This window comes from Mirounga angustirostris, unplaced genomic scaffold (assembly GCF_029215605.1).
Source record: "Mirounga angustirostris isolate CCGP_5_RB_7025 unplaced genomic scaffold, mMirAng1.0.hap1 SCAF_11, whole genome shotgun sequence".
NCBI classification, from domain to species: Eukaryota; Metazoa; Chordata; class Mammalia; order Carnivora; family Phocidae; genus Mirounga; species Mirounga angustirostris.
In genome coordinates, this window is record NW_026991719.1 from 2,007,680 (window position 1) to 2,028,544 (window position 20,865).

At 42.7% G+C, this 20,865-nt stretch overlaps 1 long non-coding RNA gene across 1 annotated transcript; it reads right to left on the reverse strand.

Annotated features, from left to right (window-relative positions):
- Positions 1–944: 944 nt before the first annotated feature.
- LOC135361893 (uncharacterized) lies at positions 945–20,257 on the reverse strand. The gene is made up of 3 exons (XR_010406011.1): positions 13,472–20,257; positions 9,071–12,576; positions 945–4,473 (listed from the first exon to the last, which is right to left on the reverse strand). It is a non-coding gene; the product is annotated as an uncharacterized LOC135361893 (long non-coding RNA).
- Between the last annotated feature and the right edge of the window lie 608 nt (positions 20,258–20,865).

The window sequence follows — 20,865 nt, forward strand, 5'->3', positions numbered from 1 at the left end:
TAAATCCCACTTGGTCGTGGTGAATAAGCCTTTTAATGGACCGTTGGATCCTATTGACCAGTATATGACTAAGACATATACACATATGTTTGTGTGCATAGATACATGTAATTTATACACAGGTATATATTACATATAAGATGTACACACATATATGTACATATATGAAATATGTAAAATATATTTTATATAGTATGTGTACAGTTATATGTGACACACATGTAATATAAGTCTGTCTGTGTCTTACATAAACATGTCTTATCTGAATTCTATACATTATCATACATAACATATCATATATGATATATTATTATATTATAAATAAGACATACGTATGTTTACTTTTGAGTCTTATTCATTCACAGCACACTGTCTGGCCTTCTGTATTTTTTCTGCCAACACTGAATTTCTAAGATTTCTAGGAATTTCTAAGAAACATATATGTGATAGATGTGTCTGTTTAAATTACATACACATGTCTTATTTATGTTATATGGTATCATCTATAATATTACATTATCATATATTATTATAGTTTATATATTAATGTGTTATATACTATCATTTATAAATTACATGTATGTCTTTTCTTAAATTTTTATTGTTATGTTAATCACCATACATTACATCATTAGTTTTTGAGGTAGTGTTCCATGATTCATTGTTTGTGCATTACACCCAGTGCTCCATGCAGAACGTGCCCTCCTCAATACCCACCACCAGGCTAACCCAACCTCCCACCACCCTCCCCTCTAGAACCCTGTTTGTTTTTCAGAGTCCATTGTCTCTCATGGTTCGTCTACTCCTCCGATCTCCCCCCTTCATTCTTCCCCTCCCGCTACCTTCTTCTTCTTCTTTTTTTTTTTCTTAACATATATTGCATTATTTGTTTCAGAGGTACAGGTCTGTGATTCATCAGTCTTACACAATTCACAGCGCTCACCATAGCACACACCCTCCCCAGTGTCCATCACCCAGCCACCCCATGCCTCCCACCCCCCCCACTCCAGCAACCCTCAGTTTGTTTCCTGAGATTAAGAATTCCTCATATCAGTGAGGTCATATGATACATGTCTTTCTCTGATTGACTTATTTCGCTCAGCATAACACCCTCCAGTTCCAACCACGTCGTTGCAAATGGCAAGATCTCATTCCTTTTGATGGCTGCATAATATTCCATTGTATATATACACCACGTCTTCTTTATCCATTCATCTGTCGATGGACATCTGGGCTCTTTCCACAGTTTGGCTATTGTGGACATTGCTGCTATAAACAGCTACCATAGGACCTAGCAATTGCACTACTGGGTGTTTACCCCAAAGATACAAATGTAGGGAACCGAAGGGGTACATGCACCCAGATGTTTATAAATTACATATATGTCTTATTCATATTATATATTATCATATGTAATATTGCATTATTATATATTATATATTAATATATTATATATTATCTATAAATTACATATACATGCCTTATTTATAGTATATATATTATCATACAGATTATTATATTATATATATTATTATATTATAGGTAATACATGTTTCATATATATCTTAGATATATATATATGAGCATGACTACTTTTGAGTCTTATTTATTGACAGTACACTGTCTGGTCTTCTGTATTTTTTTTTTTCTGTCAACACTGAATTTCTAATATTTCTAAGAATTTCTAAGACACACATATGTAATATATATGTGTATGTACATATATTACACATACACACGTATGTACACATACGTGTGTATTACATATATGTGTCTTATCTACATTATACAAATTATGCATGTTGTATTATGTATAATATATATTATATATATATAATATGTATACACTTATATATGTCATATAAGTATGACATATTTTTTGAGTTTTACTCATTGATAGCTCATTGTCTTGTCTTGTGTATTTTTTCTGTGCACACTGAATTGCTAAGATTCACCCATAACGTTGCATACAGATTTAATTTGTTATCTCCCCGTTTGCACAACATTGCATTGTGCAATTATTCCGCACTCTATATATTTGTTCTCCCGTGGGCGCACGTGTGGGTTGTTTGCATTTATCACCGGTACAGACATTATCGCTAAGGGCATGAGAACACGTGCACACGTACGCAAGAGTTTCTACAGAGTTTATCCCAACCAGGGGAACTGCTGGGTCATGTTCAGCTTTGCAAGATGGTGCCAAGTGGATTTCCAAAGAGACGGCACTAATTTGCAGTCCCGGCAGCGAGGGATGGGTGTTCTGATCGCTTCGCATGCGCACCTACAGATGGTCGTACCAGTGGTTAGGGACCGCTAATGGACAGAAAAGCAATTGCTGCCTCTTCTCAGCCTGACGTTTCGCAGCTGGGCTTATGGTGCGATGTGTCCGAGTGGCTGAGTTCTGTTCAAAGGAATGTGAGTGGAAGGGTGTGCACCAGGGAAACATCCCAGGGGTGGGCACACACGTGCTTTTTCCCTTGCAGCTGCATGGGGTTGGAACCACAGCAGCAAAAACATCCCCAGCAAAAAGCCAAGAAACAGAAACAAGCATAGCTCGGGAGGCAGGTGTGGCAGACGGCAGAGCACTAATTTGGCGAGGAACCTGCTCTCTCAGCACGTGGAAGAAATCTACTTGAGCAAGGACACCTGCAACGGACGAGTGATTTTAAAACAGATCAACGGTGATTGTGTCAAGTCCAACAAATTCTCTGGTGTCTTTGCCAGCCGGCTGAGCATTCCTCTCATTAGGACAGCTAGGCTTCTTACTTCTTACTTATTTTTTTTTTTAAGATTTTATTTATTTGAGAGAGAGAGAGCAAGAGAGAACCAGCAAGGGAAGGGGCAGAGGGAGAAGCAGGATCCTTGCTGAACAGGGAGCCCAACACAGGACTCGATCCCAGGACCCTGGGATCATGACCTGAGCCAAAGGCAGACGCTTAACCCACTGAGCCCCCCAAGTGCCCAACAGCCAGCCTTCTTACTTCGGGCAATCTTGTGCATCTCAATGGTGTTGGGCACAGCTCTCATGTCTCATTTTCAAACACGACTGGTCAACGTTTTTTGCTTCTTGATGGTTTTTGCTGGTTCCTCCTCTGAGAAGCCCAAGTCTTGTCTTTTGTTCTTCTAGAGGTGATAACATGGTAGTAACGGAACGTAAGGATATGCAGATACGTGTTTATACAGAGTCATAGACTTCCATAACTACACTACACACGGATAATATGACTATGCATACCTATTTAGAAACAGGGCGATTTTAGGGATTCTTCAGAATCTGGCTTTCTTTCATAGCAGGACTTTTTACATTATCTAGTGAGCCGCAAGTTTTGAGGTAGATAGATTTGTGTCCTGGTAATGAAGAGAATGTTGCCAGATGTATTTTATGTGGGTGTCATCCACGTGCCTTAGAACCTTATAATCAGAAGAATTCCAGAAATTGAAAATACTTTAACGTCTTTGTAATTGGATATTTCTTAGAAATATCCAGTGTCTAGACCAGCATGGTGAGTCCTACAGAATTCTGTGCAGTTATGGGAAAATGTTCCAAGCAATGAGGTACAATAGGGTGGCTGCTGAGCACTGGAAATGTGGCTCATTTGACCAAAGAAGTGACTTATAAATTTTATTTTATTTTAAATAATTTCAATTTCAATTTCATTAGCCATAGGGGTCAGGTCGCTATCATGTTAGATAATACAACTCTAGAACCTTCCCACTCAACATGTGGACCATCATCATCAGCAATGGAGGTTCCCTGTTCTCAATGGAGCCCATTTGCTCTCAGAGGACAAGCTGGGTGCCATGATGGCCAGAACAACGTGGTCAAGGAGGCCACATGGACCAGTGGTAATGAAGCTCTTTTCACAAAGACAGCAATGTCTGGCTCCAGACGTTGGCCACTAAATTCAACACTGGGTTGTCCTTATTCATCTCCAACCCAGACACAGGTAGGGGCTTTCGTTAGAGGGACGTCGAAGGTACAGGCCTCCAGCCATGTTGATGCACAATGCAGATGTCATCCGATGGCTTGGGTGTTGACCATGACCCCATGACAAGATACCGGGAGGGTCCTGCCACCCTCTGGTCAAACTTCCTTTTCTGCAGACCCCAAGCCATTTAGAAGGACTCATGTGGATTTCCTCTCCAAATGGTTCCAGCCTGGTTGGGCGACTGCCAGTAGACATCACTGCATTTCATTATGGGGAGCCCTCTGCCCACTGTACCTGGGAGGGGGGCCCAGGGAAGTGACGTCTGCCAGTGGCGGGACCCTGGGAAAGATGATGGGATTTTGTGAGCTGTGAGACACTTGTTCACATTTAGAGAATATTTCTAAAATAGTAAATTGGGTGAGTCCTCCGTTCTATATATTCTAGGATGACGGCAGACCCCAAGGAATAATTGTGCAGTGAGGCCAGTGGTCTGGGTGGTGAAGGCCGTTGAATGTCTGTACATACGTATTTCTGCCCAGTTGCCCTGTTGGAAGAATACAAGTGTTTAGAAATGTAAGTATAAGAGAGAAGCAATTGTTGGTTGATGGTAGCTGGGGGTCGGGGAAGTTTAGGGGAAAGAAAATCCCCATTATGGATCCTGAAATGTTGACAGGTATTACAATAAATAGGTAAAGGCACAACTCTCTCTTTACCTTGGACCCCAAAACTCAGCGGGAACTATCATTTAAAAAGAGGGCACTTGTCGGGATGAGCATCGGGTGTTGTACGCATGTGATGAATCACTGAATTCTACTCCAGAAACCAATATTGCATGGTACGTTAACTAACAAAATTTAAATTAAAAAAAAAATCAGGTTCGCTGTTGTAAATTTTTTAAAATTAATAAATAGCACTTATCAGAAAGGAACAAAAGTACATTGGGAAGGGACTTTAAATTCAAATTAGTGAGTGAAAGAAGGCAATCGGAAAAGGCTCCATCCTGTATGATCGCAACTCTATGATATCCTAGAAAAGGAGAAACTATGGAGACGGTAAAAAGGTCAAGGGTTGCCAGGGGTGGGGGAAGGGAGGTATGAACAGGTGGAGCACAGGGGATTTTTAGCGCAGGGCAACTATTCTGTGTCACACCACAACAATGGACACATGCCACTGTGTATTTGCCCAAACCCACACAAAATGTGTGCCCCCAAGAGTCATCCCTAATGTAAACTACGGACTCGCGGTGATAATCATGCATCAATGTGGGTTCATCTATTTTAATTTTACAAGTGTCCCATGCTGGTGCGGGATGTTCATAGGAGGGCAGGCTCTTCATGGGTGGAGGAAGGGGGTATATGGGAACTCTCTGTACCTTCCACTTAATTATACTGTGAACCTAAAACTGCTCTAAAAACTAAAGTCTATTTTTTTAAAAAGTGCACGGATATAAAATTTTGTTGCAGAGCTATGCTCCCAAGCACAAGGTGAGGGAATATAATGGTTGGGGAGCCGCTTGCTTTTAGTTTCCAAATGGAAAAGGGCCAGGTCAGTATTGACGGAGAATCAGGAGCATTCTGCAAAAACCATCATCTACTTAGGTTGGTCTGAGAATTGTGGACAGAGTGGGAAAGGAGCAGGCTGAGCCAGCAGAAGGCTTGGCTGTAAACGAGGGGAGCTCCTCTGATGGCCCTGGGCAAACAGGATCTCCTGGAGGGTTTGTAGGGTTCGAGTACTGCTAAGTTAGGACGGGGAGTCAGGTTTGTAGTAAGCACAGCAACGGCTTGAGCCCAGGTGGACACAGCCCGGGGGAAAGAAACAGAAATTCATGGAGATATCAGGGCTGCAAGACAACAGTGTTGGGCGAAAACTATTAGCAGGGGAGGGGGTCTCACACTGCTTTCACTTCCAAATTATGAATGTGTAGGAGGGAGGCATATGGAGGGAGTCAGCAGATTATCGAAGTATGTGGCTATCCTGTCGAACTGCTAAGCAATAAAAACAAGACCCATGCAGTCGTCGCTGAAGAATGTGGACAGCCTGCAATACCATGCACACAGCTGCAGGATGGAGCCACTGATGCTTCCAGAAGCGCCCAGAGCCAGCACCCAGGCTCCTCAAAACTGCCGCGCCCAGAGGATTCCATTACCCACCGAGGACACTCGCCTGGGGGAGAAGGGGCAGCTTCCCCACTAGGGCCAGAGGGCTCCTGTTGAATAGTTTGACCCACCAGTGAATGCAAAACCATCTCAGGGGGAAAAAAACCTTCAATTCTAAAAATGTCTTATGGATGCTGTAGCCCCCTGTGAACCTCATGCTGCTCTCGCCAAACTGAGACCTGATGTCAGAGCCTGAAAATCCCGCTCAGCGTCTGAGGTTTAGACATCTTAATAAAAGTCACTTATCTTGACCTCCCAGTTAACAGACCACAGGTATTTAGAAGATTGTGCAAGAAAATCCTGTGCACATTTGCACTGGGCTCTGCTCAGATGCAGTAAAACCAAAGACCTGTCTAGACAGGGCGTCCTTGGATTTTGCTGCAGGTCAGTGATTCCTGAAATAGTTTAATCCTTTCATGGAGATTGCGGGAATGAACTTTTCCCTGGAACCACACGTGGTCCAGCTATTGTGTGGTGCTATGCTTGCTTTGTGTTCTTTGGGCTATATACTAGTTAGGGTTCTCCAGAGAGAGGAGCAACAAGAGATCAAGAGAGGTAGAGATACAGACACAGAGAGAGATACAGAAATCTCTATATCCTTATCTGTATCTCTTCATTTTATCCGTATCTATCTATCAATCTATCCATCCATCCATCCACCCATTATTTATCTGACCTATATATCCATCCATCACCTATCATCTATCTATTTAACCATCCATCCATCCTTACATCTGTCTGTCCATCCATCCCTATGTCCATCTGTCTATCATCTATCTACCTATCTATCTATCCATCCATCCATCTATCCATCCCTATGTCTGTCTATCTATCTATCCATCATATCTATCTATCTATCTATCTATCATCTATCTATCCATCCATCCATCCATCCATCCATCCATCCATCCATCCATCCATCATATCTATCTACATCTATCTATCTATCTATCCATCTATCTATCTATCCTTCCATCTATGCATCCCTATGTCTGTCCATCCATCCATCCATCCACCCATCATCATATCTATCTATCTATCTATCTATCTGTCTGTCTGTCTGTCTATCTATCTATCTATCTATCTATCTATCTATCTATCTATCTATCTATCTATCTTTCTATCCATCCATCCATCCATCCATCATATCTCTCTATCTATCCATCTATCTGTCTACCTACATAGAGAGAGACAGAGATTTATTTTAAGGAACTGGTTCACATGATTTTGAGGGCCAGCAAGTCCAAAATTCACAGGGCAGGCCAGCAGGCTGGAAATTCAGCTAAGAGTTGATGTTGAAGGCTTCAGTCCAAAGTCCACAGGCAGCATGCTGGAAATTCAGGTGGAATTTCTATGGTGTGCTGCGGAGGCAGAATTCCTTCTTCGTTGGGTGACCCTGAGTCTATTTTTTCTTAAGTCCTTCAACAGATTTGGTGAGACCCACCCACACTGTGGTAGCCAATTCACTTAACGCCAAGCCTACTAATATAAATGTTCATCTCATCTGAAAAATATCTCCTCAGGGACATGTAAACCAATATTTGACCCACACTGGGCACCATAGCCCATTATCCATCACAGGCCATATTGAAACAAAACCACTTGAACAGTCCCGTCTGATGGCCTGACCCATGGGTACATCCCAAAGGCGAGTCATGCCAGCTCAATGGTACATCCCTCTGAGTTGAGTTGCAGACACATAAAAGCAATCAGTGTTTAGACGTCAGGAGGACAGAGCCAGCAACCATTTTCTCCACCTGTTCCCCTTCTTGTCCCCCAGGTCCCAGAGCTCAGTGGCTGGAAGTCTTAGCTATGAAAGTAGGCTGCATAGGTGAAATGCCATGTGCTTCTTCTCCTTAACTTCTTAACTTTCTAGAGGCCTTTTGTCCTCCCTCAATGTTAATCTCCTCATCCAAAAAAGAAGGCCCTAAGAGCCTCCACACCCAGGAGCGTTGAGGTCTTTAAATGTAGTCCTTTTAGAACACTGTGCCTGACACACAGGAGATACCCAGTGAATACCAGCCATTGTTGCAGACACATTTCTGACTTGCAGGGACCAGAACCAGTCTGGTTGATGTGAGCAGGAAGGAAATGTGACTTCCCAGCCATTCCCAACCATCATGGGAAAGAAATGGGGTATTGCTTTCCTACAAATAGGAAAGAAGAGAAGCATCCAGAATATTACTCAGGCATAAAAAGGATGAGATCTTGCCATTTGGGACAACATGGAGGGAGCTAGAAGGTACTATGCTAAGCAAAATGAGAAAGACAAATACCATATGATTTCACCTTATAGATGGAATCTGAAAAACAAAACACAGGAATAAACAAACAAAAAGCAGAAACAGACCCATAAATGCAGAGAACAAATAGGTGGTTGCCAGAGTGAAGGAGGTGGGGGGTTGGGCAAAATGGGAGAAGCAGAGTGAGAGGTACAGAATGCCAGTTATGGAATGAAAAGTCACGGGGATGAAAGGCAGAGCACAGGGAATATAGTCTGTGGTACTGGAATAGTGTTGGATGGCGCAGGTGGTGTCTACACACATGGGGAGCACAGCACAATGTGTAGACTTGTCAAATCACTATGGCATGCACCTGAAATTAATATAACATGGTGTGTCACCTGTACTTCTATAAAAACAGAGATGTGAACACAGACCCTATTAAAGGGAATGAATGAGCCCTGAGAAGGGTCAGAGGACCAGGCTGCATGGTTCACAGATGGAAATGATGGCCCCAGGGTCCATAAAATAAAGGCAAACACCCGTAGCTCGTGGGGCCTTTGATCAGAAGCCACACAGCTCCCCCCATCATCATCAGCCCCCATGATGTCAGGACTGGACCCCATGTGGACTCTTCCTCTGGCATCCCCAGAAGAACCAGGTCTCCCCCTGCCAGCATGCAGATGGGAAGATGTGCTCTTCTGCTGTGACGGGTGCACGTCAAAGCTCATCTCTGGGCCTCATGCAATAACAGCAGATCTACCTGGAAGAATCTGGCTCAGGTGAGGATCCCAGATGCCAAGAATCCTGGGACATGGAGCATTCGCTTCCCGTCTTCTTGTCCAGGCAGCCAAGTTGGGAGGTCCTCCAGCTTGCAGACAGCAGATGGTGGGACTTCACAGCCTCCATGATCATGTGAGCCAATTCCCTAGAAAAGATCTCTTCCTACATATATATCCAATCAGTCCTGTTTCTCTGAAGACCCCTGACTAAAGCAAGTCATCTAGACCAGGAGTTGGGAACTAATGACCCATGAGCCAAATCTTGTGAGCTGCCTGGTATAGGTCAGCTAAGATTAATTCATGCCTTGTTTTAAATGGTTGGGCAAAAGTCAAAAGAAGAATCTTCTGTGACCCTGAAAATTACGTGAAATTCAAGTTTCTGTGTCCATAAATAAAGTTTTATTGGAACACAGCCATGCCCCTGGGTTACGTATTGTCTATATCCATTTACCTGCTCACAGGGCAGAGCTGACGCTGCAGCAGAGACCATACATATGGCAAACAAAAGCCAAGAATATTTACCCTTTTTACAGAAAAAGATTGCCGAGCCATGCTCTACAGCTTTGAGCAGAAGTCAGGAGGAAACCCAAAAAGCTTAAGAAACAATCTATTAACTGCCCCCTGTCTTTGACGCCAGATGACACATTTTCCTGCAAATCTCCCTTCTGGGATTCCACAGACTTTCTCTCTATTTGCTTTGTTAACAAGGGTTTTCCGTCTTTGAGAATCCATCCTCTGTAACACCCATGGTACCTGTGGACAGGCCCCAGCCGAGGGGGTGGTCCTCCCGACTTCCCATTCTTCCTAACTAGCACCAAACAGCCCTGCACTTAACAGCTTCCATTGCTCTGAGTCAATACTTTTGGAAAACACAGTCCATTACTTCTACTTCTACAAGCAGCCAGGGCATGTCTCCCCCGCTGCCAAGTGCACACAAACCGAGAGGATCATAACTGCTTAAGTGGACTAACCGTAAATACCAATTTCGCAAGACTATAAACCCAGCAGCAGCTATGAACTCGACGCACATTCCAAATGACAGCCTCGTTTGTGTTTGATTTAGGAGAGCGTTGGGATGATGATTTATGTGTCAGTGCCGCATTGACATGCAAGCTTGAGAGCTCAGTTGAACCTATATAGGCATTGAAGCAGCAAGATGGTGTTTTGAAGAAAAGAAAAGATGGTGGAGCAAGGCTGGTCGATATGGCGTCTTGGCTTCTTGGTTCATAGACGAGGGGGAAAGTACCAGGAAGCATCAGGCCCACCTCACCTCCTGATCTAAGCAGGTTGCACACATACAAACTCGTCTCGTGCTAGCCTAGAATGGGCTTTCCTTCCAGAATCCCAGAAGATCGGATGGCATGCCTCCTTGGGGAAGGAGCCATGCCTCCTTGGGGAATGGAATCCAAACTCTGGATTGAGTTATGACAGAGGGGAAAAAAAGAATTATTGGTCTCTTCTGGCCCCTGGAGTATCTTACTAATAGTCCAATCATAAGATAGACTTTTTTTTTTTTAATTGCATCTTTTCTCTCCAGAAAATGTCATCAGGGTCCAAGAAAAGGAGAAACTCAGGTAAGGGCCATCAATGCCATAGCAAGACCACACAATCGGACACCCTCCTGTCACCAAGGGATGGTCTTGGGTTGGTTTCCAAGGCTGGGACTGAGCACCAAGTCCAGCATATTAACAGAAGTTCAATGAATTATGCAAAAAGATGAGTTTTGTAAATATGCATGTATTCCTAATGTATTGTGTATAGTGCTTAATGCTATGCACAAGAAAATAAGATGTAATTAAATAAATGAATGCAATTCTCCCATGCTTGGGATTAGCTTCAAGGTAAGTCTGAGGGTTGTAGGAGGGGACAGGTATGGGTGTAGATTAAACAGCATTGCCCATGGGTTGGTATTAGTCAACATAATGGGTACATGGGGGAATACAATAGACTATTCTCCCTACTTTTTTTTTTTAAGGGTTTTTATTTATGCGAAAGTGAGAGCATGAGCAAGTGGTAGGGGCAGAGGGAGAGGGAGAAGCAGACTCCCCACTGAGCAAGGAGCCCGACGCCAGGCTCAATCCCAAGACCCTATAAACCCAGCAGCAGCTATGAACTGGACGCACATTCCAAATGACAGCCTCATTTGTGTTTGATTTAGGAGAGTGTTGGGATGATGATTTATGTGTCAGTGCCGCATTGACATGCAAGCTTGTCTCAGATCATGACCTGAGCCAAAGGCAGATGCTGAACCGACTGAGCCACCCTGGTGCCCCTCTCCCTACTTTTGTAGGTTTGCAATTCTCCAGAAAACTTTACTCTAATCATAATGAAAACTTTGGAAGGCAGACATCTAAAAATTTACTCTTCCCCCATCCCCTTGACCTGAAATCTGTTAATATAAATATATCCCTGTCAACCACAATGACAAGATTTTTAAAGGTGACTGACTTACGAACTTCCTGGCAGCCAAGGGAAAAAGTGAGACCTCTCTTGTTATATGAATAACGATTTCCCAACATTTCCTTCCCACAAAGGAAAGCTGTTCCAGTCATATCTCTGAGTCATTAATACCAAACATGTCTTCATTAATTCCCCTACAGTGAAGAGAGTGACACAATTTGTAAATACACTCTGCTATAAATATTTTCAATCTTAACCCCCAGTGAGTAATAACAAAGTGATGCTCAGAGGAAGCAATTCTGTGTAGAATTACAACAGAAGAGGTCCAGAATTCAGCTTTTGGATGGTCTAGGCAGAGTTGAAAATTGTGGTTGACAGGAATATATTAACAAATTTCAGGTCAAGGGGGTAGGGGAAGAGTAACTTTTTTAAATAGTCTGCCTTCCAAAGTTTTCATCATGATTAGATTAAATTTTTCTGGAGAATTGCAGACATATTCAAATAAAATAAAACCCATGCTATCTGGGACCAGTGGTCCTTCCAACCATTGTCCCCAAATATAGTATTTCTCACATGGTAGCTTGACCCAAATGAATGGCATTTTAAGGTCCTATCAACTGGCAAAGCCATGGAAAACCCACATTTTCCATAAACCCCACAGATGCATAAACCCTAATAATCTACCTTGAGAATAGCATGATTATTACCCTATCATGGGGGCTCATGGCAGAATGGGTGGGGAACCTTTCTCAATACAGCTAATATGTTCCCTATAAATGAGCATCCTTCCTGTGCCTTCCTCTCCCTCCCTCCCTCTCTCTCTCATATGCATGCACACATGCACACAATCTCCAATCCCCTGTACCTTCCATATCCCTCACATCATTTTAACCAAGGAAATGTTTCAAAGTCAGACTGATCCCAGCAACAGAAATATCCCCATCACTCACCCATAGAGTTTCTGGATTTGAGCAATGCAGTGACTTTGTGAAGTCTCAGGAGACATTTCATGCAAAAGATCATTCTAGGTCACCAAAACCACCGTATGGAATTACTGCATGCAAACCCACTTGGTCTTGGTGGCCACCTGCCAAAAATAATTATATGAAGTTTAGACAATGTATCGTGAGTGACTGTTATGTCATGGCTTCCTTGTAGGAACAAGTGTCTATTGGCGTCCCTTGATTATAATAAACTAATATAATATACTATCAAGATTATAACAAATTAATTTAGTATCAGACTTACAATAAATATATCACTATAATATACTATCAAGATTATAACAAATTAATTTAGTACCAGACTTATAATAAATTAATATATTACTATAATACATATTATAATAAATTAATATACTACTATAATGAATTAATATGCTATCAGGTTTAATATACTATATATAATAAATATATTATCAGGATTATAATAAATATACTACCAGGATTATAATAAATTAATATGTTATTATTATACATTAATATACTATCAGGATTAATATATATAATAAGTTAACATACTATCAGGATTCTAATAAAGTAATAAACTACTATAATAAATTAACACAGTATCAGGATTAATACACTATATATAATAAGTTAATATACCATCAGGGTTATATAAATTAGTATACTATCAGTATTACAATGAATATACTACTATAATAAAATAATATACTATCAAGATTAATATACTATGTATAATAAATTAATATAGTATCAGGATTATAATAAGTTGATGTACTACTATAACAACTTCATATACTATCAGGATTAATAATATAATAATAAATTATATATAATTTATATCATATATATAATTTATACTAGTATATAATAAATTATATGCTAATTCTATTAATTATGATAAATTAATAAGCTAACATACTATTTATACAATAAATTAATATGCTAACAACAAATAATCAACATTTGCTGTTCTAAGACCCGTGGTGTTGGGGAGGTAGAGTATTTTTTACTTACTTCCACCTGCTATGGGCACAGAGCTCTGACGGCTGGGCTATCTCCCACGGCAAAATCCAGTCCTTTAGGTCCTGACTGCTGGAGAGAGTGGGAATATTACTAACTGAGATGTTTAAAAAAACACATGTATAGCAGGTAAAATAGTTCAATATCCATCAGATAGTAAGTGATTATTACATCAGCAGTAAAATAAAGAACCAAATTTGGCCATGGCAGTAAACGCTGGTGTCCCTCTCCGAGGTAAGTGTAAGGACTTACACGGGCTCATACAGGCTTAAGGAGAAGCTGACTATATGGTAAATCCCCACTCCCTTGGAGCTCTAGAGCTTGGGAAGCTCACAAATGTGAATTTACCTTCCAACAACCATCAAAAAGAGTTATTTCAAAACACACTCAAAAAACTTGGTTAAAAGGTATTTTCAAGGGACTCTACACAGCAATAGTAAGTTTTAATAGAATTAAGTATCTGGTGGATATATATAATGACAACTGAATTACCTTATTCTATAGTACAACAACACAATTTAATATAAATGATGTCTACAATTGATGTGGTGTAATGATGTGTCTGAAGCAGGTAAAATGTTCCAGGGGTTTGTGAATCACACACACACACATCTTTAGTAAAAGAGGTAGGAGAGCCACGTGTCAGCGCCATCTCTTAGGACAATGACACCTTCCTAAGGTAACTCATGACCCTATCACGTGGTTTTTCATCTGAAGAATGAGAATAATAGCAGAGTCACTGAGGATATTATCTATGAACGGAAGAATGGATACATGCTAGATAGATAGATAGATAGATAGATAGATATGATAGATGGTGGAGGACAGATAGATAAATGATGGGTGGATGGACAGATGGATAGATTGATAAATAGGATGGATGGATGGATGGATGGATGGATGGATGGATGGATGGATGGATATATAAGTCAGATAAATAATAGGTGGATGGATGGATGGATGGATAGATGATAGATAGATGATAGATGATAGATAGATGATAGATAGGTAGATAGATGAATGGATATATAGGTCATAAATAATAGGTGGATGGATGGATAGATGGATAGATAGATGATATAGATAGATAGGTAGATAGGTAGATAGATAGATAGATAGATAGATAGATAGATAGATAGATAGATAGATAGATAATGATGGATGGATGGATGGATAGATGGATGAATGGATGGATGATAGATATGATAGATAGTTAGATAGATGAATGGATATATAGGTCATAAATAATAGGTGGATGGATGGATAGATGGATAGATAGATGATATAGATAAGTAGGTAGATAGATAGATAATGATGGATGGATGGATGGATGGATAGATGGATGAATGGATGGATGATAGATGATAGATAGGTAGATAGATGAATGGATATATAGGTCATAAATAATAGGTGGATGGATGGATAGATGGATAGATAGATGATATAGATAGGTAGGTAGATAGATAGATAGATAGATAGATAGATAGATAGATAGATAGATAGACAGATAGATAGATAGATGAATGGATATATAGGTCAGATAAAAGGTGGATGGCTAGATAGATAGATGATAGACATGGATAAATGGAAAATTTATAAATTTGATAGATGGTAGATAGATACAGATAGATGAGAATTGATAGAATTGGTAAGAGATAGATGACTGATAGATTTTAAAAAGTTAATATATGTAATATGCATTACATATTATATGAATTTATACTTATGGCCATGCTGTTGAGCTTCTCATGAGGGTAACCCCAGCAATTAAGATGTCAGTGACTTTTTTTTTTTTTTAAAGATTTATTTATATATTTGAGAGAGCGAGAATGAGAGAGAGTACATGAGAGGGGGGAGGGTCAGAGGGAGAAGCAGACTCCCTGCCGAGCAGGGAGCCCGATGCAGGACTCGATCCCGGGACTCCAGGATCATGACCTGAGCCGAAGGCAGTTGCTTAACCAACTGAGCCACCCAGGCGCCCGATGTTAGTGACTTTCACTGAGTTACCACTGCAATTTGGATATGACAGTGCCACATAACTTTAAAAACCAAACTCTTTTAAAATTCTCAGGTTACTATAATATTCAGTTAAAAAGAAGTGTCGACCATCCAGTAAGGACACCTCTGAAAGGAACCTGCAGCCACCCTGAGGGAGGGGGCTTCCCTACTTCATCCCCTCTGGTCTCTCATTTACTGGAGCAGATGTGCACATGCTCCTGGTTTATTCCTGTCGGGAAACATACTCAGGTTGTTAATATATGGATTCTAGCTTCGTATCCTGAGAGAAATCTGGAGATCCAACACATTTGGAATATTATTTTCAAGGCTGACCTCACTCTTCTGCCGTCTTTGGCAGAGGCTGTGGTCAGATGCCAGGTTTGATCGCATAGATATGCCAAATGGATGAAGAACTCTGTACTTTGGGAGGCACTGACCTAAATACAAAGACTGAGGATTTATTTCCAGCTTCTGCTGGTGACTCACCTCAACCTCTCAGTCTTCAGACTGTGCCAGTTCTGAGCTCTGGTGGGGTGGAATCTGGAAGGATAAGATTTGCCCGGGGCCTCAGGATACAACACTGCAAATGTTGGGCAACCTTAGCCCCTCTACCCTTAGCGTGCATCAGAAAAGGATTTCCCTTCTTGGATTCTGCTGTGGACCTTCATCCCCTCCAAGTCCTAAATGGGTAGATGTTCAGGCAAGGCTGAGCTTAGATGTGGACAGCCTGCAAAGACCCTTTCTCCAAAGAGGGTCATATTCCCAGGTTCTAGTGATGGAGACCTGGTATCTTTGGGGACATTTTTTCAGGCTCTTAGAGGAAAAAGTTACCACAATCTGGAAGGGTTGTATTTTTTTTTTTTTTTAACTGTGACCAATCCCATCATCATCTGGCAAAATGCTGGAGCAGGGATGCATGGCGACCATAGTTCAATGCTGTCTCTCTGCTGGAAGAAAGCCAAGTGGTGTTTGAACGGAAATGGAGCTTGGAAGTCTTCCCTGTAGAGTTTATAGGTAGCTCAGGAAGGTCCCAGGAGGTTAGGGGAACCAACTGGGGTCAGACCTCAGCCAGCAAATCCCCCACTCATGCTGTCTCTCCAAGAGAAAATTAAGTGATCACTTAGAGCAGCCAAGTACCTGCTCCCATTCTGCTCTTCGTTCTCCTGCAAGATGCGATGAGCCTTTACAAGGTAAGAATCGCTGACTTTCTGGCCAGCACGTGTCCCTGAACACTTGAACGAAAACAACCCTACGTATCAGGAGGCAAGGCAGCCTTGACCGAGCTCATGGGTCCAATGTGTTAATGTGTGAGAAAAGGTGAGCAAATGTCAAGTGTCTGGGGAAGAAGAAAATGTTTCACGGCCATTGAAACATGGGGAAGGAGAAGCCTTCACCATCACTGACTTCTCCGAAACAAGGGAATAAATGGTCTTACTAAGGGAAAGGACATGAATAAACACCACAGAATTTCAACAAAACTCCAGGGGATAAACTCTTTTTTTTTTTTTTTTTTAGCCTTTAACATCTGGAGCTTCTAGATTCTGTCAGTGGTGCATATTTTAAAAATAATTGACACATATTCAACCTCTCCATATGAGATCAAGATGCTGCTAGTGAGCACTACATGCTTCCCTTTCATAGCTTGACAGAGCGGATTATATTATAGACGATGGGAATTTGATAAAAACAGTACAGAGTCTCTTTTTATTAACTTTTGTAGATTTTTTTTTTTATATCTGCAGATGATCTTCCCAATGACAATGGTCATTTTTTTTTTCAATCATAAAGATGTTAGGGTACACCATTGAGTGTCTCATAAACTCCTTCGGTCATGAGAAGGAAAGTTTCCATCATTAATGGAAAGCACATGCTGAGGTTTCGATGACATCAGTCTGATTCCTGGAGAATGAGGGGACTTGGGGATTTCTGGGCTGTTAAGAAAAAACAAAGAGAAGGAAAGGAAAGGAGCCGTGGGGCTTACTCAGGACTCTCAGGGACACCAAGGAAAGCACTTGGAAGAGGATCAAAGTGCATCAGTGAGAACGTCCCGTCGTCGTATCGGGGGTGAGTTGCTGACTCATAAGCACGGAGGTGGCTTCTGGGGGTGGTGTCATTGTCCGGGAAGGCGGGTGGCATCGGCCGTCGGAGGCACAAGCCTGGCATCGCGGCTCTGGGAGGAAGCATGGGTCCCCCTCCAAAGCCCCCTGTCAACGGCTCTCCAGTGTCCCCAGCCACTGCTTGTGAGTCATGTCTTGACCACAGACATCTGACCCGCCTGACTTCCCGCCGCCCACGCCGGCCTCCGGGAGAGGCACCTCCCGGACGTTCGCTCTGGCTCCTTCTAGGCCCTTCCCTTCCCCGACTGTCCATAAATACCAGATGGCAGATGCTGCTCGGCACTGTTTGCAGGAAAGCCGTGGCAAAAATGCTCGCCCATGGCCCTGTCTTCAAGGACACGGTCTCTCTTGACCTCGTCCTTCCCTGAGGCTGCTGTCCATTCTGTCTTGTTCCCGTCAGCATTGAGTGTCTTCACACACGGACCTCCCTCCTTTCGTGCCATCCCTTGGCACCCGTCTACGGCTCAGCCGGTCCCAGGTTCTTCTGATGCTGTCCCAGGAAACATGGCGCCATGCTCTTCCCAACCCAAGAATCTGCTGTCAAGGGCGAATCTTCTGTGAGCTGCTCAGCCCCTTGTCCTCTGTTCATGCCAGACTCTTCCCAAAGCCCCACCGATTCCAATATCCCTTTCCAATCTGCTCCTTCTACTGCACTTACTGCCATTTTCCTGGTCCTCATCGTCCCCCTGAGGATGGTGGCAGATATGGACACCCCCACTCCCTACTCCACTCCATTCTTCCCTTTGTCCTTTTGGTCACAGAGCCCCCGAGTCTGTTGGGCACATGGTTGCCCTGGAGGGTGCCTTTCCCCACCTCCCTTGCAGTGCAGTGGTGCGGGGCCACGTTGCAACCATGAGCTATGGAAGGAATGGGCTGGGCCCCCCAATGCCTCCTTCCACTCTCTTGAAGGCCGGGTCCCTCTGGTGCTGTGTGGTGACCCACTAGACAGGGATTCCACCTGCTCTGTTCTTCTGTCTCCCAGGGATTACTGTTCATAAGTGCCTGAAGTCCAGTCTTGAAGACTGTTCTTTGACTCTCTATTTCTTGATTGGTTGAGGCTGGAGGGTAAGCCTACTATGTCCATCTTAACCAGAAGTGGAAATATGGCACCTGACGCATCCTGTTGTTGCCGGTGACTTTCTCAACCTTACGACTGAATGCCCACATCTTGGGATGTGCCTAAGCACTGAACCTCTGATTCCGTGGGAAGAGCAGGAGGGTTGAAAATGTGGGGGGGCATTAATGAATTGTACTTCTTTGATGTCCCTCGTTCCATTCTACCAATAACCCAATCCAAGTGGTTTGGTCCCTGTGTTAAAAGCTTATGTAATTAATCTTCACCTTATTCACCATGTCTGAGGGCTGAATGTGTTCTCCACCCAGTGGGCATCCTTAAAACGTTTACAGGTTTTCTCGTGAACTGATGAAATGAGACTTTCCAAAGGGTCACCGCAAATGCCATGGAATGCAGACTATATATCGCTGTGGGATGGATGGTAGTGATGGTTGCACAGATGTGGGATGGAGAGCATTACGCATGAAGAGGTCCTCCGCTCACCCATATGGGAACTGCTTCTGGATATTTAGGAAAAACAAGAAGTCGTCACTGGTCCTTCTGGGCATGAAGGGGAAAAACACAACAGATATTTGGAAAGGAGGAAAGGCAATGAAAACAGTAGGGACCATACACTGGCTGTTTCCATGCGACAGTGCTTTCTGAGGCCAATGTGCCCATGACAGCAGATACAAATAAAGATCTGCCATTGACCCTGAACGACACGGTCGTGAACTGCAGGGGTCTGCCGATGTGCAGATTGTTCTCGATAAATACCGCACAATCCCGTACATGCGTTTTCTCTACCTTATGATTTTCTGATTCTCATTTTCTTTTGTCCAGCTTACTTTGCTGCAAGAATACATACAGTATATAATACATATAACCTACAAAATATGAGTTAACCAACTATTTATGTTACCGTGAAGTCTTGCGGTCAATGGTAGGCTGTGAGTGGTTACGTTTTGGGGGAGTCCAAAGATACACGTGGACTTTCAACTGTTCGGGGGGTCAGTGCCCCAAATCCATGCATTTTTCAAGGGTCAACTGTATTTTAACCTACAGTTGAATCTATTTTTCTAACTTATAGCTATTCATTGAACTTTAAGGGACATCTGAACTTTTGGCCACCCCTGCCCCCACCCCTGCATCCCAAATTTAAGAGTTTATAGAACGTAAAGCTCAGCCCTAACTACAGATATCCCAGCTCTTTACTGCAAGGTTCACACCCAGGACTGTTAAGTCGAAGTCCCAGGAAGAATATTATCAAAATTCAGGCACCGAGCCCCACCCCCGGCTTTCTGGTTTAGCATGTCTGCCAAAAAGGAGAGAATCTTAACCACCTTATTTTGGGGGGGGAAGAATCTCCAGATATTTCTGATGCACCCCACTTCCAAAGTCATCATTATAGAGCAAAGCAGTGCCTTCAAAATAGTCAAACTTCCCAGCTGATCGTGTCTCACAATGATGTGGATAAGAAAATGACACATTTACAGGCAACAGCCCAGCAAAGAAGATAATTTCCTTCTGTACATTCATTAGCAAACTGGGACAATTTCTCTTGCCTCCTGCCAATTTCTGCAGAAGCCGGAGCCGTGTGTCTTCAGCTGGCTCACCCCACCCCCCGCCCCGCTCCAGGCAGCTGTATCTCTACTGGATGGAAATTACGCTGGCTCGTTTGTGGTTTGCAAGACAGGATATGAGAGCATTTGGGCAAGCAAAGGGACAGAGCTTCAGGGAGTGCTGAGAGCATGGGCTTTGGTAGCAAAGGCGGAAAACAAATGGGAAACAGAAATGCAGAGATCTGACCCCCTCCAAGGACAGAGGAAGGCAGGAAGGAGCCACTGGTAAGTGCTAGATGAAACACCACAGGTAATGGGTGCATGGCTGGGCTGAGGGAAGGCTGAGTAGACTCCGTCCCCAAGCCAGCAAAGAGTAGCCACACGTCTGGGAGAGAGACCGGCAGTCATGGTGGCATGACATCGAAACCAAGCCAAGCACGCACATGGAAAGATGCTCCACATCCTTCATCATCAGGGAAATGCCAATCAAAACCACCATGAGAGGGGGGTGGGAGGATGGGTTAGCCCGGTGATGGGTATTGAGGAGGGCACGTGCTGCATGGAGCACTGGGTGTTATGCACAAACAATGAATCATGGAACACTTCATCTAAAATTAATGATGTAGTGTATGGGGATTAACATAACAATAAAAAAAC